Source organism: Anser cygnoides, chromosome 10 (genome assembly GCF_040182565.1).
Source record: "Anser cygnoides isolate HZ-2024a breed goose chromosome 10, Taihu_goose_T2T_genome, whole genome shotgun sequence".
Classification (NCBI taxonomy): Eukaryota; Metazoa; Chordata; class Aves; order Anseriformes; family Anatidae; genus Anser; species Anser cygnoides.
In genome coordinates, this window is record NC_089882.1 from 7,083,683 (window position 1) to 7,106,531 (window position 22,849).

General features: G+C 42.8%; 2 long non-coding RNA genes across 4 annotated transcripts in view; both read right to left on the reverse strand.

The window, feature by feature from the left end:
* LOC106035421 (uncharacterized) overlaps positions 1 to 5,090 on the reverse strand; it is a 31,713-nt gene extending 26,623 nt beyond the window's left edge. For both annotated transcript variants that reach the window (XR_001206762.3, XR_001206761.3), the window contains exon 1: positions 4,873 to 5,090. This is a non-coding gene — a long non-coding RNA (uncharacterized lncRNA). The remainder of the gene's footprint in view (positions 1 to 4,872) is intronic.
* A 1,880-nt stretch (positions 5,091 to 6,970) lies between these two features.
* The window catches only part of LOC125183800 (uncharacterized), a 42,282-nt gene continuing 26,403 nt past the window's right edge, over positions 6,971 to 22,849 (reverse strand). The window contains exons 2-3 of one of the 2 annotated variants that reach the window (XR_007166413.2): positions 14,664 to 14,753; positions 6,971 to 8,110 (exon numbers count right to left, since the gene is read on the reverse strand). This is a non-coding gene — a long non-coding RNA (uncharacterized lncRNA). Of the gene's footprint in view, positions 8,111 to 12,896; positions 13,455 to 14,663; positions 14,754 to 22,849 lie in introns of those variants that run through there. The other variant, XR_007166412.2, reaches the window with a different exon arrangement.

A 22,849-nucleotide genomic window follows, 5' to 3' on the forward strand; every position in this document is an offset into this window, starting at 1 on the left:
GAGGGATTTAGGCGGGTGTCATTAAATCTGCACCTAACGTGTTCGTGCAGCAGATAAGGAAGAGTTACAGTGGTGAGGGATCTGCAAATGGCTGTGGCTGTAACCCACACCAAAGGCTACAAATCTTTGGAGAACGTTAATTAAGAAGTTACATCAAATGTGTAGCAGGTGGCTGCGACCACAGAGGTAAAAAAATCATCTCAGTCAGGGGCTAGTGAACTAACTGCACAGCTGCCACTTTGGAAATGGGGGTCACCGCAGGGTGGTTACAGAGTCACTGGATTAGGGTCTTGCAAGGCTGTGGGTGGGAGATGGGGACTGGGTGGTTGTCCTGACAGAACTGTGCTTGGAGGCAACTCGCTACCTCTGCCTTTTCATCATCTAATCTTTGTTTTTCAAGATAAAAGGGCTGTGGAGGGAATGGAAGGGTGGCCACACATACCAAGGGGTTTGACATGATTCAGTGCTGTGGTTGACCTCAGGGTGTGTTCCTCCTACAATCAAAATTGCAAAGTAGCCTCCTTGCAGAAAGCAATCTCAGAGTCCCTCCCCATTGCACATCAGCTAGATCTACTGCCACTGCTCCATTTTTCTTCCTGTAGCTTTCCTTCCTCCATTCATAAGATATTTACTTTTTAAATAAAAACAAGCCTTGTAAGTATACATTGAGCACATCAGAAATAAGACCTTCCCTATGCTTTTATGCACATATACACACACTTTCCTTTACAGTGTCTCATTAGTTGGGCACAATTTGATCTTGTGTCTTTTACCTTTCTCTCCTTTATGTTCCCCTATTTCTCAACACAAAGATACCAGTTTTCGCAAGGACAGTGCAAATTTATGGAATTCAAATACTGTGAGATTCTCTGAAACTGAAACCACCTCAATGTGGAATAGAGGAAATTAGTCAGAAACATGCCATGACCTTTTTCCTCCCTTTCCGTGCAGCTTTCCTAATAAGGCAGATGAGACAGGTTTTGCTTATAGCATTCATAGACAGCACCATAGTCCTCACCCTCTCCCTATCCAGGTGCTCTAAGCAAGAGCATACAAGCCACACTTCACAGGCCAACAACATTTTACCTGATATTGCACTTCCAGCTCTTTCTGTGCCTTCCTAAAGTGTTACTTTCCTGCTAGAAGTATCTGTAAACAAAGCTGAAGGAAATACCTAGCTTTGCCTCGAGTCCTGCACTGTGGATATCGCAGTCATGAACTGAACGTCCCCAGGAGGAGCACTGATGTGGTGGGTAACCTACCCCATGGCACTGAGCTGCACAGAGCAGGGGGAGCAGCTGCTCCATGTGTGCACACACTGTGCTTTACTTTCTCTTTATCTGTGTCTCATTAAATTTCCATCAACATGAACAAGAAGGTCTTTACCTCTTGTAGGTAGTAAATAAGGGTGTGCTGTAAAATGGGTATGTGTGAGTTTTAGTACTAAGTTGATGAATACTTGCAGAGTAGCTGAGTTATCAGAAAACTTAAGTGCCATATGATGGCAAACCTTTTAAATAATGCTTAAAATTAAAGACCATAGAGGTGACATCAAGATGTCATTTTCCAACACAAAGTTAGTCCAATAGTAGTGTTAAACTTTCAAAAAAGTATGGATGACTTTAAAAGCGTTCTTTCCTAGCCTGCAAAGTTCCCCAGAAATATACACATATGGGAAGGTATCCATTCTTGATAAGAAACCAATTCAACTTTGATTGGAAATACATGTAGGAAAGCAATACTCACTTCATAAGCATGATCATTATATCAAATGACTGTGCCTCTCGCATCCACTACTACAGTGCATTTCTGTCTTTGCAATATTGGGCTAGCTATACTGCACTTTTAATCAGCTTGATTATAACTAGGCATGTAACAAATACAAAACAGAAAAGATTTTCATCACTGTCTTGATGTTCTCAGTATTATCCTGCTTAGGATGAATAACTTCTAGTTTTGGGGAATGCAAAGTTACATTACTCAGTAGAGCATAATGGGGTGCCTGAAGCTACAAATAACAGGGTTTTCCAAGTACTTTATGGGATCTACCATCCTTTTAGAGCTACTTCCCTACAACAGCATGAGCCTATCTCACCTCCTTGCTGTCCCTAGGAGCAAGGGCGCTGAGCTCCCAGGTTCGCAGCAAGGGGTCGAGGGTGGACACAGCTCCCTTGCATGTGCTCCCTGTGGCCACCCACTGGGTAATGGCCTTGGCTGGGCAATTCAGAACGCGGCCCCAGGACCTCGCACACTTATCCCTGCCACCAGAAGTGCCCGTAGAGAGCAGTAAGTGTTATAGTGCAGCACATTCCATCTTCACCTCAGCAAGCATGGCAGGATCAGACTGCCACTTTCAGATAATAACCATTTCACGTACGCAGTTACAAGACCTATTTATAGGGATTATTTTAGCTGCCATCTTTACACTTAAGTGGAAAGGACTGGTGCTCTGGACAGGTGGCAATTTTACACTACTCACCCACATCCGTATCTTCCTATCTGGGTGTGCACTATGTGGTTGCATTTCCATTTGGATGACTTTAATGTTCTTTAGACAGTGAAAGTTCTTGAAAAAATGATGAAGCAAAAGAAAAAGTTCAGGTAGGCACTGAAGTAAAGCCAAGTTGGGAACATCTGACTAATGACCCACCCAAGCCTTCTTTGCCTGGAAATTTGGAAGAGGTGTTTACGATAAGCTGTTTGTGTAACCAAGCTATGCAAACTAGTAAAAACAAGTCACATGAGAGGGAGAGAAGGAACATTGACTGCTTTGACAACTGCTTTGCCATTGCTAAGGAAACTGCTCCCTTGGTAACCATGGTCAGTACATCTGTCTTATTTTATCTCCAATCCTCACATAGACACCATCATGGAAAGAATATTAACACAACAACAACAAAAAACCCCAAACATTTCAGAAAAGGAAAAACTAAAAAAAGCACAAGGTTTCTATTAATTAGTTTACTAAAAAGTTTAGGGGGATTCTGCTTTGGTGTCAGTTATGGCTCTGCCTTGCCTACCTGAGATGTGCTCCTTAAATATTAGCTTACGCACAGAAGCAATTTATGGTTTTGTTCTGCTTTGTACTTTAAAATATGCGATACTTATTTTCTGTTAACAATCCTAATTTACCTAATGCAATTGGACTTGACAATAGGAAAGCCTGAAGGCTAAGAAAGCTTTTACCATTGCCAAAATGAAAGTTTATGTTCTTTTTGTCAGGAACAAGCTCTCTCATGGATTTGAGCAGCGTAGTAAAAAATGGAAGTCCTAATCTGAAGGACAACTACTAACTTCTGAGATTTCTCTGAACCTTTTAGGTCAGGGACATGCAGCATCACAAAGAGCTTTCTTGACAGTCCTGCTCAAACTCATTAGCAAGTAAGAGAACCAAAAAAGTACAGAGGGAAATCCATGGGGAAATCCTAGATGCAGTTTTTACCCCTCTTGAGTGGAATCAGGATATCTACCCACATCTACCAATAAACCAGATATTACAAGACCATTTTCCTATTCCTGTAAAGTGATGGGGGAGAACTTGAGTAATGGTGAAAGATGAAAAAGACATCACAGGTAGATTTGAGAGCATCTGTTCTCCAGGTGGGCCACAGTAATGGCATGATGCAGGGGCTTCAGGTCATACAGCCACATGAAAACACATTCCTCCAAAAATGACAAATCTGACATTATAACTGCCAGGGCTGTGTTTTGTGGATTTACAGTGACTGCGCATATAACAACAACACACACCTGTTTGATATGAAAAAACACTGTATCAGCTCAGACCAAGCCTTATGTCCCTTCTCTGATAGGGGATGCCAGCATATGCCTAGAGAAGAGCGCAGTAACAGGGCAACAGCACTCATGGTGGTACCTCTCTGTGAAGCTATCCCTTGTCCTGCTAACAGGGAAGGAAGGGATGTCTCTAGCAGAGACCATTAGGGACTATAGAAATGCTCAGGCATTTCAGCAAGTGACTGACAGACAATTTTAGACTGACAGGCTGGCATCAAGTCGAGTGCAGAGGCAGTAAAGTGTGGCTTTTCGTGGTGGTGTGAGAAGGTGCATCCCACTGGGAGCATGCTGCATGATTTGTGGTGGGAATGAACTGAGAGCGAGGAGTTGCTCATGGAAGCCACTCACAGCTCCTTCCTCTTGAGTTCTCATATTGACAGAAACATCACATAGCAATGACTCATCTTCAACTGACATGAACAACCCTGCATCCATTTCTATAGCATAAATGCTGCAGTTGCATCAGCAGCAAACCTTACCTTCCCACCAGGATGCATCAAGCATCCTTCCTTCATACCTAGCCTGTTAAGGAAACATAACGCAACGAGAGCTATTCTCACTGGTACTTGCATTCCCACTGGAAAAGTTTTGAGACGCTACCAACATAAACACCCTTTTACTGCTCTATCATGGAGCCTGGCCCTTCATTTTTATGGGTAGTCTTTGCAATTAGCACTCACTGGACATTCATTTAAACTTTACCCAGAAGCCAGAAATGACCACACCAATGCCACTGGTGTAAGAAATTAATTATTTCTTCTAATCCTTTCCCTCTCACTTGTGTAGATCCAGTGGCATACCTGTAGCATTAGCACACACTGCCTGTACCACAGGCCAACAGCTCAGTTATATTGATAAGCAGGAGTAGCACCTGGCTCCAGTTGTCCTGCAGGGCTCAGTAAGAAGCTGTACTTCACTTTCCCTTAATGCCAAATGAAGATGACAGCAATCTCACCCTTCCCAGGAGCCAAGTGTGACTACAGAGACTACCAAATCCTCAGATATTGTCAGGGAGCAGCAGGGCCTGGCTGCTCCCTGAGGGACATGAGAGACATGGACATCCCCATCCCCCAGTACCTGAGCACAGTAGGCAGTCCTGGAGATGGTGGCTAGGTCCAGCCAGGAACCCAGGTCATAAAGCCATGGTGAGGTCAAGTTGAGAAATCAGTCTGTGGGCTAGGATCAACAGGGTCCATAGCCAAGCTGTGAGCTGGTAGGCCCCCAACACAGCTCAGGAAAGAGAATAACGTCCACCAGGAAGGCTTAAATGGGCTCCTGGGCCCATTGGTGTGGGGTAGAGGCACCAGGTGAGGTTGGTCAAGCCTATTAAGGTTAATTACTGCTCGCTATCTGGACAAATACCACATTAGCAGGAGACAGGCTAAATAATAGGTATTTACTAAGCTACTAAAATCTTGACATTCAGCTTAAATATTAAGGAAACTCTGCTAACAACTTTTTTTTCAAGTATATCAAAAAGTAGGGGTAAGGTACCACTATGAGGAAAGGAAGTTTTTTTTTGTTTGTTTTTGTTTTCCCCTCATATTATGTTTAAAATAATACATTTCAGAGAAAAATAGAAAATTAATTACCACTGAAAACTAGAGTGTCCAGGTATATAAATATATTAAAGATTTTGCAGAAGACCACCATTGCTCTCAGACTGTCTTTATAGCCTGGCATGTGCATGAACCATTTCAAGTTTTGATCCAAGTAGTGTAAAACAGACAAGCAAAACACTTAGTTTAGCAGCACGTGCTTTGAAGTGTACTAACTATGGCTGCTGCACGATGTTGAATCTTCTTGCCAGTCACTAGCTGTGGAATAACTCTAAGATTAGGCAGGCTAAGGCCAACATGTGAAATCTGTGCCACTTACTTAACCACCCTGTCAAAATGAATTGGGCTGCTCTTGTTGCACTAGCCTTGAGAAAAAAGCATTGGGCCTTGGCTGGCATACGCCAGTGGAGCAATGAGTGAGGCTGTCCCTCCACGTGGCAGGATGACAAAGCTGCCTGGGGGAGGCAGGGAGCTCTGCTGTGGTCTTTGTGTCAGCCAAGGACCTTCTCAATCTGGCCTCTGCAGGATGATGCTTCCACTTGTGTGCAGGAGCCCTTGGGTAGTGTAGCGTCAAGGCTGCTTTGAAGCCAGCTGGCCTGGTTTTGAGGTTGCCTGAAAGACGACTGAGAGGACAAGTTGGCTGGACAAGGGCTAGCAAAAAAGTAGGCCACCAAAAGTTTCTGATTAAGATAAAAATGTCTTTGTAGTCTTTGTAGTGATTGAGAGCACTGGTACTCAAAATCTGAATGGCTCTGTTCAAAGAATGGGCAAGAAAGAGCTTTCCTAAATCCTTTACTTTTGCTTAAAAATGACAAGAGGTCATCTGACAGCAGGTTCATTAGGCTCACCTTCCAATAAGGAGACTGTCCTAGGAGCTGCCTGGACTCTCACAGCAGATCCTGTTGCCTGCAGAGCCTGCAGCAGGATGCCAAAGAGCCCCTGCTAAATAAAATATACCTAAAACCACTGCATGCCCCTGGAGGCCAAGCACCTTCCTGAGCTGGCTGGGAAAGGAGAGGTTAAGCATGGTGGAGAGTAGGTGTGGTCTGATCAACTTCTAAAGACGTACGAAAAAGAGCACACAACAAGTTTGGAAGGGCCATGAAGATCATGCTTAATTTGAAGGGGCTTGCCCTTGAGACCCAGGGAGGGCACATCAGCTGGCTCCAGCTGATGTGTTTTCTCCAGCACTCTAGAAAAAAAAGAGCCGAAGTACAGTATGTACTCATCTGCTGAGACATTTAGATTGGCTACTGATACTCTGCAAATGTTTATAAAGAAAACAAAAAGTGGATGATAGCCATTTTAATTAAAACGTGCGGATTCGGTTCACCCCGAGTCACATGGCCCCCAAGCCACGTTCTCGCCCTTTTGGAGACATCTGCTCCACAGCAGCACCAAGGCTCTGTGTCTTTTGCTCTCTTGCTGCTGTTTGCTTGCTTGACAGGTCTGGTACAAGCAGCTATGGGTGGAGGCATTGCCAGGGCCAGGTGTCTGAGCAGCATCTACAAGGTGAAGGTTAATATCCCTCGGCCCTGCCACCTCAGTTTGATTTTAATCAAGTCAAAGCCAAGAGGAGGAAAAATACAGAATTAAAACTTCAAGACTTACCTGCCCAGGGCAGAGTTCCCTCCTGTGTACCATGTAAACTGTCAACAAATTTGGTGGCTGGTTCTTCAGGTGAGAGATGCTCGTGAGCTTCCTCTGGGCCATGCAGCACATCCTCTCCCAAAATCAGGAGCGCAGATATTTTTGTGATGTTCTGGGGATGTTTCCTAGACACTGTCACTTGCCGCACAACATCACCCAGATACATATATGCCTGTAAAGCATGAGACTCCCATACTGAGTTATATATACCATGCCCACACCGAGCCTTCAAAAACATGGGAACTACAGTTCTTGAACCATTGTTCTCTGTCACTGTCCCCCACCTCCAGCACGGGTGACTTTGCTAACCTTGCAGTGGAGGAACTGACAACCCTGATGAGAGCAGAGACATAATTTCATGTCCAGCCCAGTGAATTTATTTACTCAACCACTGTAACCCCAGGGACTAATGTGGCTCATTGTGGGAGGGTGCTGTCTAAGTCTTCCCACTCAGCTCTCGCTGAGGCTGAGAACCACTAGCCTGCAAAGCCTGACGCACTCTGGCACCTGGGTCATAATGTCCTAGCGAACTGTGAGACAGAAGCAGGTGCCCATTGGAGTGGCTGGAGCAGTGGCCGTATCAGGGCGCCTTCAGGAGACCTTCAGCCAACAACAGCATCCTTTCTCTGGGGTCCAGAAATCATGCTGGGCCTTGGTTTTAGCCACAAAGGGCTCGATTCTCCCATGCCACCTTCCTGCTTTGGTGACACTGTTGCCCAAAATGTCCATTGAGGTGTCAAGAAATCCCAACTCAGCCTCCATGGCATGAAATTTTATATCTACTGTGTGCTGATGAGACAAATCAGGTACCTCCTCTTCCCACCAGACTTTCACAGGCTTCTGACAGCTAATCCCATTTTCCTTCTGCATCCTTGCCATTTCCTTATCTTCATCCATTTATGTGATGTGTGTGTGTATGTTCTGCATGCTGAAAGCCTAACACAGAGCCCAAAAGGGTGCTGCCTACAACTCATGGTGCCCAGAGCTGCCGCATGCCCCGGCTTCTTTGCAGAAGGCCAGCCAAAAAAGTTTGCTTCCCTTTCCTCGCCTCAGTGCTTTTGGATGTCAGGACCAGCGTCAGCTCTCTTCAGAGACTGGAGCAACTGCTGTGAATTTAAAACAAATATTTTTCATCTCAAATGCCACGGCAGGTCAGCTAAACAGAAAAGAATAGCTGGTAACAGGCTAGAAACGATGGCGGGGTGGAGTGTTTACAGCTCCATCAACAGCTCGGTGTTAATGAGCTGAGTCCGAAAATTACCTCTCTATTGATGAAGGCTTGGATGGAGCGCACAGATGAGAAAGATAGTGATTGCCTCTGGCTGCAGGCAGAACTCGAAGAGCGTTTATTTTTCACTTTCAATTTAACTATTTTTTTGGAGAGGGCAGTAAATTTCTGCAAACTGCACTCCTGCAGCTGCCTGCAGCCTGGCACATGAGCAGGGGTGCAGGATTTCATCCTGTCCTGGAGCACGTCTGTCTGTGCACAGAAAAGAAAAATACCTCAGCTGTAGAGTCGGTCCTTTGGTGTGTTTTTGTGTACTTGTGTGTTTTTAACAAAAAGTGCCAGGCAGCAAAAATGTACCTGCTATATAGTGGATGTATAAGGGCTGCACATATATCAGACAAAAAAAAATTTCTCATGTGTTGCAACTGCTGTAATTAATGGGAATGTTCTCATGGAAGTAGTTACTTCTGTCCCCGAGTTTTCCCTTTTCTTTGTTTTCTGTATGAGGTATTGGTATTGCTATGGCTGAGCAAAACAGGAAAGGGTAGAGCGATGTCCCTGGAGGATGTTCCATTTGAACTTCCAATTTATCAGTGATGGAGACAGGTCTTTCAGGATACCTTTCTTTTTGTGAATTCAATTTTTTGGGGATTTTTTCTAGGAAAGCTTCTCCTGTTCAGGGCAGCCACTATTTCTGAGCGACTTTTAGCACAGCATGTCTCTATACAAGAGTTTTAATTGTGTTGAACTGTGCAGCAAGTAAGGGCTGATGTGTTCAAGTTGAATGGCACAGTGCCACGCGAACAGTTCAAGCACATCAGCACTCAGCACTGCCCTTTAGGTCCCTGCTTATGATTTCTGAGGGTAATTTTCTGTGGTGGAGGCATTTCCATAGGTCAAGAGAGGGGACACCTCAAGAAATACCACTCTTCAGCTATTAGTGAAATTCATTTATAATTTCAGCCATAAATTTGGATTAGTAAATGGATGATTTTGTTAGTGTTTGTGTATCTGAGGGAGAAGAGCTCCAGCAACCAGGAGTATTTTTCCCTGAAGGAAAAGTATTTATTATTTTAAACGGCACTTTCTGCTTATATGAGAAAATTTAAAGTTTATTTTTTTTTTTTAATACAAACAACAGAAATGGTCCTAAATGTCCAAAACAGATGCTTTTAAACAATTTAGCAATACAGAGAAAGTATACCCTGTTGAAGGCAGGCTACAGGAATGTTAACATCCTCTCAAGGTAAATCAAGTAATGGACTGTTGGCCTATTTTTCAAACCGCTTCTCCTCAGTAACTTGACATTTGATAGGATTATCTATTACTGTTGGATTTTGGTTGACTCTCTGGTATGCTTGAGAAGATTGTCATCTTGTGATTTAAAGATAATAGAGCCAAGCATGTGAAACTGCACACAGAGAATAAACCTTTGACTCAGAACTGACTATTTTGTTAAAAAAAAGACGGCGACTTTGACTTGAGCTCCGTTTGATACACTCACGGTTAATGAAATTATCCAGCGATAACTTTCCATTCTAAATATTGCTGGGCTATTTTTGAAAGGTTCCTATGGCATTCTGCGCAGAGCGGCCCGAGCGCTGCAAACGCAGTAACAATACGAAAAATCTGAAGAGGGTGAGCTTGATTAAAGACTTGTGACAATAGCTAATGTAAGCTTTAACTAAAAATGTCAACTCCATTTGTTTTCAGCTTGAAGAGTTTCTAGATCAGAATGTGCAGGTAGGAGTTACAACAATTTCAAGATTACACTTGACCTAGTAGAAAAGATGATTGTGTAAAAAGTGACATAAACTGGGGACTTGGTGCGTCTGTGTGCATGTCCACATCCCTGTGTATAAATACGTAAACACTGACAAAGGGCTGCACCATCACAGTTTTCCAAGATATGCAATATCTATTTTTACTTCTAAGCCTCACAATTGGCAATTTGAAAAAAAAAAAAAAAAGAAGAAAGAAAGAAAAAAAGAAACGAGTTAGAGTGGGCTTTTTATTATGCATGGTTTTATTTCTTTGAATTTCAAAATTACCTAGCATGCATTTTAAACTTTGGTACAATTTGCAGGCTGTTTTCATTTCTATTTAAAAAGGCTAAACACTAAGAATGTGCCTCTGCTTTGCATTCTAATTGCATGTAACTGATTTGCACAGCAGAACAAAAACCTAATTTTCAGATTATGAATCATGCGCTAAGAAATAATTATTGTTTTACGAGGTAAAAAATGTTTTCCACATTTTCCCCCCTTGCCCAATTTATGAGAATTGTTTGCCAGTTTGCAGGTTGCCAGCCTTCCCAGAACAGCATCTATTACTCTTTAGGGACTCGAAAAAAGGTAGACAGAAAAACGAGGCATGCAACTGTTTTGACTGCATTCTTTTGCTTGCAACGTAACACTTGCCTTTTATTATTTTATCTTCAACAATCAAGGGGTGACTAAATGGTTGCAGGTGGTGATGAAAATAAAAGCCATCCATCATTATTTATTAGGCATGAAAAAGATACACAATAATGTAATTTAATCCCGGAGCAGACAATTATTTCCACATATTGATAATACAATGTGAAAACTGTCATGAATCCTAATGTGATGTTCGCCTTTATTGGTGAACCACTAGTAGCAATGCAAATAATGAAATTGTATCAAAAAAGAAAAAAAAGTAATTATTTGCATATACCAATAGTGTTGTAGAAAAACACATCATTACTAACTTCGGAAAATATAATAATCATGGTTCGTGCGTTATTTTGGTTTTGAAGTTTGCAAATGCAGAGGCAAGATGTTCCTCTAAGTAAGTATTTTATTGATTTCTGTATCACCAAAATAATTCCGCAAGTTTTGATAAGGGAACTTTAAAGCCAAGAGCATGCAGCTGTATAATCAGCACCAGTTTATAGAGGTTTGCAGATTTCTCTGCTAATCTATTCACGTATTTGTGCACAACACTTCCTTCATTAAAAATAATTTAAGAAATGTCTTTGCTCCGTCTGGGCCTGATTCGAAGCCCATTTAACTCATCAGAAAGACTTGCTTTGATTTTGGTGGGCGTTAGACAGAAACCCTTTGTTGCAGCTTTCTATAAATAAAGTTGAGCTCCAGTTTGGGCAGAGCAGTTCACAAATCTATATTCATACAGATGACATTCACCCCTGGGCAGATGCAAGCATGTGCCACTTTAGGTCCACTTATGTCTCATTTTGAGGGGGGTAAAAGGGCCTTTCGGCTGGACAAAAATATACATTTTTATAAATAGGCAACTGTACATGCAAAGTATATCTGCAACTGCACAGCTAATTTACATTTGAATTACCATGTCTGGGCATGCAAATCAGGTAATTACTTGCTCACATATAACCGGCCATTTGCATGCACAAATACCTATTATATGCATTCAGTCACAGTGATGTGTCTGCAGCATTTAGCTGTAGCTCAAGAGGAACTACAGTAAGGAAGAGGTTTACATTATCTCTTATGGACTTGCTGTCTTCTACAGTAATGGAAGTGATATTGAACTCATTAGGAGATCTGTAAAGTTGCTGTGTATGTTGTCCCCTAAGCTGAAGTCCCTTAGACTCAGGTCTATAAGGGGTCATTCCTGGAGCACTTGTGTCAGCAAAACATTGAAAATCAGTTACAAATGGGGAGTCCCTTTCCCACTGTAAAGGCATGGACCATGAAATGGTAAAATGCATCCTGAAAATGTTTCTGAACATATGATGCCATTCCCAGTGACGTCTCTGGGGAAGCTGCTGAGCATTTTGGGCAAGTCTCAAGGGCTGGGGCTGGACGCAGAGATACTGTGCTCATGGGGGCATCCCTGCTCAGCTTCTCCTAGCCTTGGCAGCAGCTGTTTTATATCACCACCATACTTCCCAGCCATCTCAGCTCCTAATACTTTATTTTCAGGGAGGAGCGGAGATGTCAAGTGAGGTTTGCCAAAAAGCCAGACATTATCCATCTCTCTGTGAGCATGTGGTGGGCACAAGGTGGTCTGAGCATCACCTGAGATGCAACGGCAGCAGCTGCTGTCCTGGAAAGCACATGAACCGGAGGCAGTGGTGACAGCCAGGCTGGAGGCACAGCCACATCAGAGCAGAAAGGACCCAAATGTGGCTCCACCACCCTTGGGGGCAGGCAGGGTGCTGCCAGGAGGGAAGGAGCAGAGGAGTGGTTGCACTTTCACTTTTGCCTTGTGTTTAGGCTGTTGGTAGAAGGACAAGTGGGCCCGAAAAAAAACCCACATGATTTAAGTTGTTTTTCTCCATTAATCAGTGCATTTTTTTTCAGCTGCCTGGCTTCATTACATTTGTTTGTCTTTCCCTCTCCAACTGAGCAGGGGAATCTGATTTTTTTCTGAATTTGGCTTAAGAGACAAATTAAAGTTTTCTTTGTTTATAATCAAAGCAGGAATGATTATTTGAACATTTTGAAGGAATCATATAGTATTTTAAGAGTCTGTAAAAAGACAAGAAAGGTGATGGGAAGTCATTAGATGCTATTTTCTTTAGAACTGTACAGGGATGCTTTTCACAAAGTGACTCCATGACGTCTGTAGGGTTTCACCAAATGGCCTGGGAACTGATGGTAAATTTGTGAAAACATGCTGGAAATGTTTTGTTGATATTCCTGCTGACATTAGGGGCAGATCCTGCATGTCACCACAAATATTTGGCAGTGGAGAAAACCAGAGATTTTGTTCAGCTCTGTTTGGAATCAGATAGCAAATTGATCTTGGAGGCTCTCCCTGGAACTCTTCATATTTTTGGAAAACAAAAGATTTTCAGAGGAAGCCCTGTTTTTATTATGCATGAGATTGTTATGGGAGGAGAAAGGGGAGTCTGTGACTTACACAAAAGAAGAGGGGAATTGGAGCTTTTGCTGGAATTGAACAGATTATTTCTGGCCTTCGTTTTGTGTACTTTTCCCCGGGAACATGGATTTTTATGTGAGAAAAGATTATTTCTGAATTATTCATTATTTATTTATTTATTATTCCATCTCCAGGCCTCATACAATGGGAGATCAGTTACCTGTGGGGTCAGTCAATGATCCCAGTGTGAGTTGAGGGAAGGGAGGATGCCCGGAGCACGCAGCAGTGCTGGGCAGCACTGCTGCAGTGGCATGGGGCTCACGGTCAGCTAGGGCAGCACACACGGTCCTTCCTGGCAGTGCTCAGCCACCCTCGTCTCCCTCACGCTGCTCCTGCTCCAAGTGGATGATTAGGCACAGAGAGTCCTGACTGCTCCTTTTCATCTACCATCTACAAGGCCTGGATGGAATCCCAGACCCGAGAGTTTTTCCCTTAACTCCAGCCAATGTTTCACCTCATCTTCCAGTAAGTGACAGGGTTTCCTCCACAGCAGCAAGGGTAGTGCCCTTGCTCACCATGGCAGCAGCATCCCTCAACCTTCTAGGCTTCTTCCGTCGTTTGTTGGGAAGAGACCAGGAGAGATGGCTGGAAATAACTCACCATCATTTCCCCTCCCTAGCCTAGAGAAACCCAGAAAAGCTGGGAGCCCAGAGCTCAGCAACGTGACCTGCCTTTCCCCACAGGCACTGAATGGCTCCATGTAGGGAACCTCAACCCTAAAGTAGCAGAATTTCCCAGAGGTGACAAGGGAGGACCTTTTGGGAGACCACGCTGCGTGTACTTGTATGGGTTGGTGGATTCCAGATGAAGCAAAGAATAACTCTCCCTGGGAAGCTTCTGACTTCACAGATTGCTTAAACACTAACCATGTTTGGCACAGGGCTGGATGTGATAAACTAGATTCAAACAGTGACCCAAGGAAAAAACAACAGGGGAATGTGGCAGTCAGTCAGTTTTGTGGTCTGAACCTCACAGGAAGGACATGTTTTCAGATCAGACTCTGGCTGTAACAGCTAGGCTGAAGTAGAAAGAGAAGCAGGAGAGGCTTCTTCTCGCACTGTCTTTGAGCTATTTCAAAACTGCCACTTTTGATCTCAGACAGAAGTCTGGCCACAAGGAAAGCCTGATCTGATGGTCCCAGCTCTATGTCACTGCATACAACTCCTCCATGCATTCAGCCACAATGCCTTCATGACACCTAGATTCTGCTCTGTGGTGACCGGTCTTGCTTTGCTAGTTACCAGCAACGTTATCATCATTAATGACTTGGATGGTGGAATAAAGCGTATACTGGATTTGTGGGCAAGACCAAGTTGAGCATGGATATGTTCATGGAGCAGGCAGGAACAGAAACAAAACAGAGTGCGACACAGTAAGGTACCTCCAAAGCAGTACAGGGGACAGACGAGAGGTAGAAATGCAAGGTGGGAAATGAATAATTGATAAGAAGTGGGGGGAAGGCATGGAGGGGTCACGAGGCAGGTGCGAGGCAAATCACGCTATTATGAGAAAGGAGCAGTCATGCTCAGGGGGAAGCTCACCTTGAGAGCCATTGTCTGGTCTTCAGCACTGTGCTCAAGCAAGTAAGGAGAGGAAAGAATCCAGTGGAGACCAGCACCAGGGCTGAAAATCTGGGGAAAGAGAGATGGAGAATTGGTGTTGGTCAGGGGATAAACAGGAGATGTCAAACATGTACAAGGCTGTTGCAGAGAGGCAGAGAATAAACTTCTCTCTGTCCACGGGGGATATAAGAAGTCATTGAGGGCTTAATTTTCCATAAAAGAGACTAAGTAAAAACTTTTTAATTATAAAAAATTTTCATAGTGGAAATGGCAACAGATTGTTTATGGGCACTGGAACAATCTATTAGTGTAAGTAAACTTGTTGTTTACTCCCAGAAAGATGTTGGAAAGTATTCTTTTAAAAAGTTTTATTTATTTATGTATTATTATTATTTTTTTAATAACTCACAGCAGATCTCCCTCAAGTAAACATCCCTTCCAATCTTCATATAGCTGCTGTGTCTTCTACCTCTCCTCCCAGGCAGTGATGAATGTAACAAAGTAGTGGGTGGGAGGAAACACGGATAAATATTTTGTAAGTAGTGTACTATATATATTGGGCACAGATAGAAATAGTATTGTGCTCATTCTGTTTTCATTCTCACCAGCACTAATCAGGAATAAATCCAGTCACCAAACTCTTGCAAGATGTAAAAATGGAGAAAGTGAGTGGTGAATGAATGTGTCACAAACAGTTCGATGTGAATCTTTTGGTAAGCTAGCATCTTTGTTTTATTATCTGGTCATGCTTCTGTGCAAGAAGACTAAGGAGACCGAGTCTGGTCATTATATGCATTTTTCTCAAAAGCCAACACTGTTATGGGATATACTGGAGACAGTGTGGGTGGAGCACAACATTATTAAAAAATAAAGAAATGTCTCCTTTTTTTGTTTTTCTGTATAAGAACAAATCATTTATTCCCCACTGGATTTTATGAGTGTGTTATTTACCACTGTTTACTGTAACTAGCTTCCTATTATTACAAAAGTTGGCAAAGTGAGTGTGGGTCTGTAGCTTGCCCAGTTGCATTCCAATTCCTTTCTGCCAAAAATTTAAAAATTGGTTTTCCATGCACCTATCACATGTAGGAATATGTTTAACCACATTTCTTACTTCTACTGATGCCAGCATCTTTGTCAGAAAGCCACCAGGAGCATGCCTAGCCCTCTCTGTCCATCAAAGCACATTACTAACAGCATCCTACGAGCACGCAGAGGAGGGATTCATCACTGGGCTGCAATACTGGTGAGCAATGCCCAGCCTGATTTTAACCTGGTTAGTTTGACTAGTACACACGACAGCACTTGGCCTGAGCTAATTCAACCCAAGGAGGAGGTAACCAGATATGTCTGTGTGGCACTCGAGCACGGCTGCCATAAACACCCTCTACAAAGTGTCAGTACTAGGAAGACAAGCCCAGCCTTCCCCTGCTATGCAGGTGCGCTGAGCAGCGTCAAAAGCATCATGCAGATGTTTTTACTTCCCCAGGTATGCAAGGACAGGCATTATGCCCAGTCATGGCATGCCCAAGTGTGGCCATGGAGGAAAATGTGAAAGACAAAGCAGATTTGGGGAAACGGCCCCAGAGGAACAGCATTAGCCCCAGGGCAGCCCCTTGCTGGAATCAGGATGAGTTTGGTGCCAAGGGCTTCTCCAGACACTGCTGGAGCTACAGAAACACACTGCAGAAAGGGACTTGGGGGAGAGGTCAGGCCGTTCCCGTGAAGGATGCGTAACGTGGTGCTCAGCAGAGTTTAGCTGCATGTGTTTGCATAGGAGAAGCTGCTCTGGGTTTCTGTTTTACATTTCCATGGGGCCTGTACCCTTTGTAAACAGAGGGGCCGAGAGACACAGGAAGAGCTGTGAGAGTACTGGCCCAGCAAACAATAACTGGAGATATATTTGACTCTCTGCTTGGTGTTATTTTCTCTTTGCTTGGGCAAACAGTATTCTGACTGCTGCTTAGTTCTAATCAAACTGCAGGGTACTAATAAAACAAATCCAAACTAGTAAAGCACATTTCGTCAGCATTAATCCTCTTAAAGTTATCAGGTTTTCACATCCCTAGGTAGGAGTAGTACTGTCTGACATAAAGTTGAGAGATAAAAGTAGGATAAAAGAACCATTACCGTACAACAGCACTAAGACAAAAATATAATTGCAAAGGCTGAACTTGATTATTATTTAAAACATGTGTTGGGTGGAGGCACCAGCCGGCAGGAAGCATCTGATGCTGATGAACCCGCACAACCTCAGCGTGAGTGACTTCTGAGTATGAATGTAAAAGATTTATTAATTTCAGTTTTTAAGATGTTCTATTTGTTTTGAAAACATTTGGGGTTGCAAAACACATGAATCCTGTAACTATTTCCATAAAGCCTGGAACAGTGGAACAACATTAGAGGTGGGGGTGGGGAACATTGATATATATTTTTTTTTCTGGGAAGAATTTCCATTAAAATTAAATCTAGTTTAATTATAGCTCCTCAGCAGTGAGTATGTGATTTCTGATTATGTCCCTGGTGGATGCTCAGGTTGGTACTGCTGTGGTTGGATTGAGGTCTGCTCCATTTCATTACTTTTTCCTTGAAGAGAAACCTCACTGGTATTCGTGGAAACCATGTGTCAGTGTGCGCAGTGTGTCATTATGTATTATCATATCATACAGTTTAAAAAACATTGCATTGTTGCTTCTGGTTGGAGTCTCTTTATGTGGAATACAGATGGCATTATTCTAGGTAATTCTCTTTCTTAATTCCAGCCCTCAAGCCAATCAAACAAAGAGAAAATTGTAGATGGATATGAACTAATTTCTTGGTATATAGCCAAAACCCACAAATAATTAGAGATGGGAGAAGCTCAAAAGCTCTGTAGATTTGGTTTGGACACACACTCCAGTTTGACTCTTGTGCAAAGCTGTAGGGGAACCTCCATAATTAGGGCTGTGCTCCATTACACTGGTGTAAACAAAGCCAGTGCTTACACCAGGGAAAGAGAGAGTTCAGAAAATGACCCCGATGGCTGAAGATCTCAGGAGAAAAGATTTTTTTTTTTTTGTGAGATTTCTATTACTTCCTGTTTCTGGTCAGGTTCAGGTCAAGAATAGCTTTTCTCACAGTGCTGGGGCACTGGTGTTCCCATCCTCAGCGGACCAGGAAGCACCGGGGAGCATGGAAATAAAGCTGAAACAGAGTTTCACAGTGCAGGAAAGCTTTGCTTTGGGCTAGGTCAGAGCAATGGGCAAAGGTCAACTTTTATTTTGTCTGAACTGATTCCTCTGTCCAAAGTGGCAGCCTGGAAATACCAGTGTGGGATGTGAGAACACAGGAATGGGCCTGAGCCACCTCACCTGTATGGGATGACTCAAAGATCAGAAACTTATCTCACATGCAAATCACAGTAACAATTCTTTCCTCTTTGTAGGCAGAGGATATCCCTGAAAGTAAGGACAGTAATTTGGTGACCCATGGCTTGTGCAAGTCTCACTGGTGCTTACCCATAGCACCACCACGTGATATCACAGGATGGCTAAACTCAACAAAAGCACCACAAGCACCCACCATGACTACAATTCTTGGTGCTCCAGGCTCAGTGCTCAGCCTAGGACAACCCCGTGGAAGGCCCTCTCTTTCTACTGAAAGGCTCTAGGTGTGGGCAGAGCACGGCTCAGAACACCAAAATTAAATTGCAGGCTACACCGTGCTGTGTTGCACTGACTTATCCAGAGCTCTGTACCGTTACTCCAACACAAGAGTATCAGCAGAGCTTAACTAACAACCTGGTCTCCCCTCGCTTTTGAGACATGCCCCATCCAGCTGATGTCAAAGGATAGAGTCACTGTTCGGGATGCCCAATGCTTCACAGCCAAGGCAGGGAACATGAGCTGTGTAGAAGTGCAGAAGAAGTATAGCTTTTATATACACAAGCTGTATAGACGTGCAAAAAACCTTTAGCAGGAGGCCCAGAGCTTACTAAAAGTCTTCTTTCGAAAGTGGCATTCCACATCTTCCTACACTTTTCAGAAGCATTGTCACTAGTGCTGCAGCCCCATGCCATAAAGGATAAAAACAGCTGAAATTTGTATATTAGCAGGAATATTTTACTGCTTGCAAGGTGAGAATGCAGTATGAGTGTTTTTTTATATGCATCCAACTGCTCTGCTCAGACTCACAGGATAACTTGGCAAGGAACGGTTTTCTGTTGAGCATTGCAGAAGCCTGGAAGAAATACTGTTAGAAAGGGTTTCTTTCATCTAAGGAAATAACCTAAACCACTGCTGATCAGCCTGTATGAATCTCTCTTATGTCTGAGTAAGATACAGCATCAGCCCCTGACATTGATGTGGTAGCTGCCCTAGAAAAAAAAAAAAAAACAAAACACAACAGCCTTTTAAAACAAAGACAGCTGGATTGACAGCAACCTAGACAGACGGCTGTGGCCAGCAGTGACACTGATTGAGGAAGACTTCTCTAAACTGGCGACAGATTCTGAATGCCAGATCCCACAATCAGTCCTAAATGACACAAGGTAGAGTTTTATGTAGCTGCTGTGATTAGGGTACTCTCTCCTACAGTAGGAACGTATACAAATGTTTTGCATTGTTGGACTCAGAATATTTTTCCTTCTTGATAAGTCTTCAGATAGAGATTTTCTGAAAGGATATCTATTCGTAAATGGGAAGCACCTTCATGAAGCTTTCCAGGGAAAATCTGCTCTTAAACAAGGAGCAGCCATCCAGCTGCAAACACTGGGGAAAATGCACCCAGTGCCCAAAGAGCAGCCCCAGCAGAGGTTGACTTTGGAAGGCTTCATAGCTCCACGTTTGCTGTGTTTGTTCAGCTTTCATTTTCTTCATGTTCATAGCTCATTGCTTTAATCTTTTTTAACCCATTTTCAACAGAAGGGCAGAAAAACAGACCTCTAATGACATTGGGGTTTCCACCACAGAAGTGGTTATGCAGATGGTACTAGAGCTCTCTGCTGGCTGGAAAGCCATCAGACCCCCAGGTTTCAGAAGGTCTTGGGGACTGCTGTGGTAATGGAAAGTCCATGACTTTGGGCTCATTTCTAACTCCCCAGTTCAGGGTAGTCACTGGGTGTGGTGCAGTTGCTCTTTGAGCAACTCCCAGTGCTGCCCAATGCTGTGAGGTGGACCTGGGTGTTGGTCACTAGTAATTGTCACCTTTTTTTCCCAAAAACCTCATACAAGCAACCTGGAATGGGGTGGTAAAAAGTGTAACTATGGGAATTTTCCTCTCTGAAAACATCCCATAGTCCCCCAGGAAGGCTATAAAAGATCTACTATTTAAGGAAGCTGTATTGATGGGGCCTTCTTGGCCTGGAAGAGTCTTGAGCAATCAGAAGCTACAACCACATTAGAACCAGTGATTTCAGCCACAGTGCCATTGGGAGCAATGTGCATCCAGCTCTCTGAGGATGAATTTGAGATGCCAAAAATGTCTTTCTTCTATTTCTCTCACAACTCTCTCACAGCTTGAGCAGTCTGCCAGCAAACAGTTTTGCTGAGGGTGTCAGCGCTGGAGGGGACAATGCGTGGAAAACTTTGTGCCAGCCTGCCTTCACCCCGAGCCCTTTCCTTTGTGAGCTTCCTTGAGTGGCATGTGTGCTGCCTGGGGCCTTCAAGACTATTCCCATCCTGCTCCCACTGGGCATCTCTCCCAAAGATTTCTTTTTCTTGAGATACTTCTGAGGTAGGAGGAAAACTCCTTTCTTCTGGTATTGAGAAACACGTAATCTAATACTCCAAAGGAAAGGCTGCTTCCTATTTCCAAAGGAGAAAGGGCAGCTGGAAGCTCATTTTTGACTGCAGAGGCCAAATGCATACATTTTTTGTTTTTAATACTATGTCATCGTCCTGTTTTTCACAATTTGTTTCAGGATTGCATAAAATGCCTTCTAATTCTTACTAAGAAGCTTAAGTCATGCCCTAAGCCAACCTACTCACAAAATGGTCATGGTTTCCAGTGGACATTACTCACGCAGCACCCTCCTCTTTAGTTTTGCTGTGGTTTCAGAAATTTTTAGCAAATCACTGACCACAGTGCTTTTCTACTTATTCAGACTGAGGTCACAGGTTCAATTTGGATTCATTATGAATTCACTTGAAGACTATCAGCTGATCTGAAGTCAGGTAATTGACAGAGTACATACAATTATTCAACTTGCTATTTGAAAGGTCTCTGGATCAACAAAACAACCTCCATTATGAGCCCTACATAGATCCCACCATTTACTGGGACAATGTCAGATTATATACTGCTTCCTCCATCCTTCCCCTTCTACAGAGTCTGATTTATCAGTTCAGATAGGGCTGGTTGGCACACTGAGTCATATAAGTAATACATATAGATTTCTTACCCCTTCCTAAATCTTTCTTTTTTTCTTTATTTTTTATTATTATTATCTCCTCTCCCAGAAACCCCATTCCAACCACTTGGATCTGCTACAGGACAGAGCTCCTTAAATTTGTAGTGACACAGCTCAGCTCACTCTATAGAGTCAAGACACAATGCTACATAACGGGCAAAAGGATGAGCATTCTTAAATGCATGAGCAATATTGTCAGCACTTCAAGGAAGTTGTATACACAGATCTACTTAGTTAATAATGAGTCGTGCACACCTTCTGTGCACCTCAGTGAGCACACATTTAAACATATGGCTGCTGAGATAGAATATATCCTGCCAGCCTTTTTTCTTAATTAAAGTTAAGCAAGTTATGAAATACTTTCCTTTATATTAAGCTCTTATTCCTGTGGAGAAATTTCTATTTGTTTTTATCTCATTTGAGCTTCAAGGTTAATCTTAGTTTAAGAATCTCACTTGCTGTGATAGCAACCTCACCGCGCTTCAGTCTGATCTGTGTGCGTGGGTGTGTGTGCATCCTTTTGTTTCATGCTGAGGCTGGATGCCACTAGCTGAGTATCTTCCGTGTACTGGCTTGTCCTACAGGCATTAGCAATAGGTGGAGGTGACTGTGAAAATGGTACATGAAGGCTATTTACCAGCTACAATACGGGGCCATAAAAATAAAACCAAAGGGTCAGATGCAGAGTTTGTATATTGTTTTGCAAGACAAGGCAAAGGTGAGATATTTCACCCTCTAATCTACTGGAGATGGGAATTTAATTCTGGAATCATTGATATGTATTTACTTATTTTGTTGTATGACAGCAGTGAGTTATAACTTATTCCAGCACGAAAACAGAAATTAATAAAGGAGAAAGAAAAAAGAGCAAAGCATTTAGATTAAATTAACATACAAGAAATAAAACAATAAAGATCCCTGCTTTGTCCACAAATAAACTTTTTGTTTCCTGTATACTTCATGGTGATTCTTAAATTATATTTTAGGTATGTATTCGACAAATATAGTAGCAATACTAAAAAACGTTGATCACAGTTATAGGCACTAAAATGAATGTCTGAATTATTTACACAAGTCCATCTTTCCTTGAACCTTTAGATCTGCAGTAATTCGGGATAATGGTTCAGCTCTTTCCTCTAGTTCATCAGTATTATATTATTGCAATCAGGTTTTCTCTTTCCTCGTCAGGATATGTACCAAATAATATTTTAAGTAAGGATAAAAAATCCTTTTTTTTTTTTATCTTTTTTTTTTTTTCTCTTCCCCTGCAACCAATGGTGGCCACCACCACTACCTTCTTTTTCTCTGTTCTTTAAAGGTACCATGGTATTTCATATTCTCTATATCTGTTCTCAAATTCTTCTTTCCTTTCTGTGAGTATTCCTCCTGACTCCCATCTCAACCTCTCAATTGGCTTTTACTTTTTCTTCTCTAATCCCTTTGCTGTCTCTCATGATAATCCCTCGCCTACACATATTTGCTTCAGCTCTCTCCTCATTTATTCCATTAGGTCTTAAATGGTTAGCCACCAAGTACATTTTATATAGTTCAATTCCACGCTGAAATCATGTTCATATAATGTTCTGGGTAGGAAAAGAAGTCCTGATATGTTATATGCTCTCATAAGGGATCTGTCTTAAAAAATCACCTCTCATGGAATAGGCTCAATGACAAACCCACCGAAATTCTTGTAAAATTCCTCTGGACTTCTGTGTACGCACAGGTGGACCCAACATGACATTTCCTTTCTATTTGTAACATAGAGGGGGATAAGGGA